Source organism: Etheostoma spectabile, chromosome 3, assembly GCF_008692095.1.
Source record: "Etheostoma spectabile isolate EspeVRDwgs_2016 chromosome 3, UIUC_Espe_1.0, whole genome shotgun sequence".
Classification (NCBI taxonomy): domain Eukaryota; kingdom Metazoa; phylum Chordata; class Actinopteri; order Perciformes; family Percidae; genus Etheostoma; species Etheostoma spectabile.
This window is the reverse complement of record NC_045735.1, coordinates 23753098-23758977: the sequence shown is the minus strand read 5'-3', so window position 1 is coordinate 23758977 and position 5880 is coordinate 23753098. Positions and strand designations below refer to the sequence as shown.

The 5880-nt window shown below is 38.4% G+C and overlaps 1 long non-coding RNA gene across 1 annotated transcript; it reads right to left on the bottom strand.

The window, feature by feature from the left end:
* Positions 1–3849: 3849 nt before the first annotated feature.
* LOC116683151 (uncharacterized) lies at positions 3850–5581 on the bottom strand. Its single transcript, XR_004330531.1, has 2 exons — positions 5533–5581; positions 3850–4181 (listed from the first exon to the last, which is right to left on the bottom strand). It is a non-coding gene; the product is annotated as an uncharacterized LOC116683151 (long non-coding RNA).
* Positions 5582–5880: the final 299 nt, after the last annotated feature.

Below are 5880 nucleotides of genomic sequence, written 5' to 3'. Positions count from 1 at the left end.
CAGCATCGTCCACTCCCAGACGAGGCTGGTGGGCAAACTATAGAGGGTCCAGAGAAGATTATTAGTATTAACCACCCCACCCTATGATCTATATTGTACTTTAACATGCCTTTTTGCACTTTGCACTACTTCATCTGCACGAACCAAAATAGCAGGTGTCCACTGCATAGGGACGGCCCACAGTCTGTGTACCCAAGATGTATTACTTTGCATTTGTAATTGCACTTGTGCGATCAAAACAAGGCCCATAAACTCTAAACACTAAACACTTAAGGGCTGAGGCGGTCTTCCCCCACTTGGTCTTCATGGAAGAGGAGCAGCAGCACACACCGGGACTATGGAGTAAGAACACTATCAAAAAGATGTATGCGTAACTTTATGTATTCATATTCATATTTTTAAATTCATATTTGTATTTTTATACATTTGTGCGTAAATTACATAGGCATGCAAAATTAGGTTTTCATACATGTGTGTTTTTATGTGAGTGTGACTCTAAAGCTATGACTGTAAACATTCATGAGTACAACTCTATTTCTACGACTACGAATTCTTGAGTGTGAACACGAATTCAAGTTTACGGGTACGAGTTAAAAAACAGTTGAAATGACGTCACTGCAGTCCCAGGCCAGGGTAATCGAACCTCGATTACATCTAATGCGCATGCGTCACAGGTGAAAAATGGCTAACCGACCGGAGGCTTCTAGCCCAGGCTCAGCATCACAGGTAAAGTGAAAAACGTCTTTATTCAACATTTTTCATACGGTTTTACTACTGTGATAGCACTTTATAATGATATACATTCCTGCAACTCATAGACGTTATTGCTTTAGCTTGCAACCGAACGATATTTACTTGCTGTTAACTCTAGCTAGCTAATGCTATACGTTAGCTAGCGCTATACGTTAGCTTGCGCTATACGTTAGCTAGTGCTATACGTTAGCTAGCGCTATACGTTAGCTAGCGCGGATTAAGTGCTCTGTGTGAAAGTTAGTGATGTTAGAACTCGACCTGTTTTGCTGATGAACTGCAAGATGCAGTAACGTTACCTGAAATAAACCTCACTGCTTAGCATGTTGAACAGAGCAGTAATGAGACGGTAACTACGCCCAACATATTAAGTTGTAATGTTTTTAAAAGATATTTAGCCTAACGTAATCCTATAATGTTGAATTGGTACAGATAAGTTCTGTACCATGAATTGCATCTAATATGTATTTTGGCATTACAAGGCACCACGGCTACTGGTTACTGCAGCGTTTGGAGTCAAGGATCACTGACATATTAAGTCAACCTCACTTTATGGACTACTCCCAGTAAGTTATTAATCAGGAAGCCTTTATTTCACATCTGCATTTACCTTTAAACATCCCAGCTGAAATTGTGGAGTGTATTTTAACCCTCCAAAGACTGATCCACGCTGTTCTTTCCCAAAGAGTCCCTGTGTTTTTATTAGAAGAGTATGCGGCCGACTAAGATTTTGTTTTTCAGAGGAGCTGCTGTCCCAGCTTATTTACATGCCCTTACCAGTGTTTTGTATCGCCAACCTGCTGGGTGTCAGCCAAAGCACAATTTCTGGCGTATACGTTAACCCGGGTTGCCACAAGAGTACATGAAAAACAAAACGTTTTTCTAATCCATCAACATCCAGGAGTCGTGACTGTAGAAACCCTACCCAGGCTAACCCACAAACTCAGGGACTTATGCATATGTCCTGTGTACGACAGCATATTTAAGTTATTTATGCTATTTGTTTTTTTCTTCAAGATTCACTAATGAAACTGTCTGTATAGATACAATATCTGGATCCAGCAACAAACAACTGCTCAAACCCTGCCCTCATTTTCCTGAAGGCAGTGGAAAACTATGGCTGGCCTTCCAGGTAATAATGATATCTTGGTTACTGTTTCTATGCTATTTTTGAACACTTCAGTTATGTTCAATGGTTATTTTGTTAAGATATATAAATGAGCTTATGAGAATTATAAATTTCTCATTCATTTAAGGGTCAGGGGCGACAAAGGTGGTAAAAATGTCGGCATTGCTATAAAAAAACATGTTCAGTGTTAAAGGCACTGAAAGAAGAAGCTCATTGCTGGCCGACGCGTACACAACCAAAGGTTAATAGTCTACAGTATATTCATAGTGATGTTTTAAATCATTGTTGGAATGATTTTAAGTAGGACTATATGAATGATACTTTTGAGTTGAGTAAGTCCTGTTATTTCTTATCTGGATTAAGGGCTATGGCGAGATGTCTGGACCTGTGTCACTCATCTGTATATGAGTTCTTCAGTCTAAAAGATGATGGCCTGTTGGATTTGTCAGAGCTGTACATTGATTTTGTGCCCACTAAATGTTCTTCCACGTCTGGCAGAGGCCCTTCACACCTTCGAGGGCAGGGACAACCATCCTTAAAATCTGAAGGTGGACTCTCCCCTAACCAACTCTGGGTTATGGGTCACATGCAGAACCCTGTGACCAGATGGAGATTTGCAGGTTTGTTGAAGCTCTCTCTCAAGGTGGTCTCTAAAGGCAAAGTGCAGCTACAAATTTTCAACCTGAAGGTGTGGATGTAGATTTATATGAAACAAGCTGAAATAAAAAAAAAATGGGTGTAATAACTCTAGAAGAAAGTTTTTTTGAATGATATAGAAGTATGTAAGAGTAGTGTGTTGAGCTTAAGCACACAATTAGACCAAACTAACTGAGCAAATTTATGATAGATTTTTAGTCTTTATTCTGCTCTAGGTATTTGTAGGGCAATGGTGACTTGGCTGTGTTTTCAAATATTCTAAATGTATCACAAAATACGGTAACATGATTTTCAGAACATGGAGCTGTTTGGAACTGACTGGGAGATGTTTGAAGGTGTGCCTGAAGAACCTATGGAGTTGAAGTCCCACAGATTGAGTGCCCATTGACTTCAGCTTTATGGAAACTGTACAGTCCATGATCAATCCTCGGCATCGTCAGATAATTGGCAGAGACATTTACATAGCAATGGTTTAGTGCATTGAAAGTGGACACAAAGAAATGTCTAAAAGATTTAATGGTATGAAGTTCAACACTTGCCACAAAGACTGACCGTTACAAAAGGTTTGTTAATTTTAACATGGGAGTAACAGTGAGTACAGTTTGTGTCATAAGTGTACATGCCAATGCTTAGTTGACTAAAAAAGGAAAAGACAAATCATGTTTTGGAAATTTATCTTAATGCCTAATTTAAAAAATGAGGAAAAAACCAACCTATAAGGACACAATTTCCTTTGATAATGTATTGTAAATGTTCCAACTTAAAATACAGGGGCATAAGTATACACCCCCTTATGTTAAAATACAGGGGGATAAGTATAACCCCCTAGTAAAATACAGGGGGCATAAGTAACAACCCTGTTAAAATAACAGGGCATAAGTATACACCCTATGTTAAAATACAGGGGGCATAAGTATACAACCCCCTATGTTAAAATCGGGGGCATAAGTATACACCCCCCATGTTAAAAACAGGGGGCATAAGTATAAACCCCTATGTAAATCCCATAGAGGGAAACGAGCGACAATGGAAACGACTGGACGTTTTAATGGGGGAGGGGCGGCGGCTTTTTAATTCCAAAGGCCAAGGGAGTTTTATAAGGATGCACAGTATCCTGAGCCATGAAATAAACTGGCCTTTAATAATAAAAATCTGTCTATGGGAATTTAACATAGGGGGGTGTAACTTATGCCTGATTTAAAGTAAAAACATTTACAATACATTATTCATTCAAAGACAATTGGTGTCCTTAAAAGGTTGGATTTTTTTCCTCATTTTTAATTAAGGCATTAAGATAAATTTCCAAAACATGATTTTTTTTTTAATCCTCTTCTTAGTCAACTAAAGCATGGGCATGTAAACTTATGAGCACCACTGCATATCATTAACAGCAAAGCAATGACTTTGTAACAATGAGTAAAGGTTATTCACAGAAGTTTTTAAATAAAAATGTCAAAACAATACAATGAAGTTACTGGGTAGTTTTCCTTTGGAGTGAGTTGTTACACCCTGTCAAAGGTTTGCCCATGGCATAAGGCTAGTGTCATAATGTTTTAGAATTGATGTTTATTTCCATGCGGTGTTTGGCAGAACCAATCTCACTGAAGACAGGGTGGCTGTTCTCCAGAATGAAGACTGCATCCACCTTTAGGAAGAAGGAAATACATTTCAGTCTGTATTCAACGGTTATTCGTGCAGAAAACAAATGCTTAATTAAAAGCAGCCAGAAACCCATGCAGAGCTACTAGGATGTGTTGTTACAGTCCCTATGAAGAATCACACATCCCCACATCCTTGAGGGCCTGGTTGTTTAAGTGACTACAAACCCTCCCATCCAACACACCCGAGTACCCAGCCCGTACAGTTCTGCCTCGGCTGTTAGCTCTGTGTAGGTCTGGCTTTTCCATTCATATGCTTCCCAACGGCAACCTCCCATGGTACAATATATACAGGCAAGAGACTTATATGAAGTTGACCACAAAATCAGGTGTTGCGTAAGAATGGTTGAGACAAGAATGTACCTTATCATCTAGTCAAATTGTTGTACAATACTCCTTTGCCATACTGAACAACAAATGTGAATATACCTTATCATGCGGTCTCTCTTATCTACTGACACAATTCCAGTGTAACCGCAGGTTATATAAAATGGTAAACTATTATTCTCATTTGTTATCATCCATCAACACAGAACAACCTAACAATATGTCTACATTCTCAATTACTGATTATGTTAGGATGAATGCAGTTTACTTTGTTTTATCCAACAGTTTTAATGCCAGCTTCATAAAATATTCAAAGCAAAATAATCTATTTAAAATTTGTATCCATAGTCCGCTGACCTCCTGCAGCTGGTCTCAATCAGAATCAGAAATCAAAATCAGAAATAGTTTGACTAACTGCAGGCTATTGCCATATATCTCACTACAGTAGATGAATGTAGTGATGACCTTGAAAAACTTTTTTTAATACATGTTGCATTACATATCAATGGATTAGTTTAACTTTTTTTTTTAACCCTCAATCGTTCAGGTCCTCCATGAATAAAAAGCAGGGACTGGCCACTGAGTCTTAAGTTACTGTTTAGCACATCATGCTCAGTAACATTACAATGACTTGCTGGTGTTAACTATATACCTGGCTCAGTTGTTAACACTAATGATCTGGTCGAAATGGTTAAACATATGATTACGTTGCAGCTGAGTTAACGAACTATAACGTTACTTTCACACAGAGCACTTAATCCGCGCTAGCTAACGTATAGCGCTAGCTAACGTTACTAGCTAACGTATAGCGCTAGCTAACGTTACTAGCTAACGTATAGCGCTAGCTAACGTATAGCGCTAGCTAGCTAGAGTTAACAGCAAGTAAATATCGTTCGGTTGCAAGCTAAAGCAATAACGTCTATGAGTTGCAGGAATGTATATCATTATAAAGTGCTATCACAGTAGTAAAACCGTATGAAAAATGTTGAATAAAGACGTTTTTCACTTTACCTGTGATGCTGAGCCTGGGCTAGAAGCCTCCGGTCGGTTAGCCATTTTTACCTGTGACGCATGCGCATTAAATGTAATCGAGGTTCGATTACCTGCCTGGGACGCAGTGACGTCATTTCAACTGTTTTTTAACTCGTACCGTAAACTTGAATTCGTGTTCACACTCAAGAATTGTAGTCGTAGAAATAGAGTGTACTCATGAATGTTTACAGTCATAGCTTTTAGAGTCACACTACATAAAACACACATGTATGAAAACCTATTTTGCATGCCTATGTAATTTACGCACAAATGTATAAAAATTAAAAATATGAATTTAAAAATATGAATATGAATACATAAAGTTAC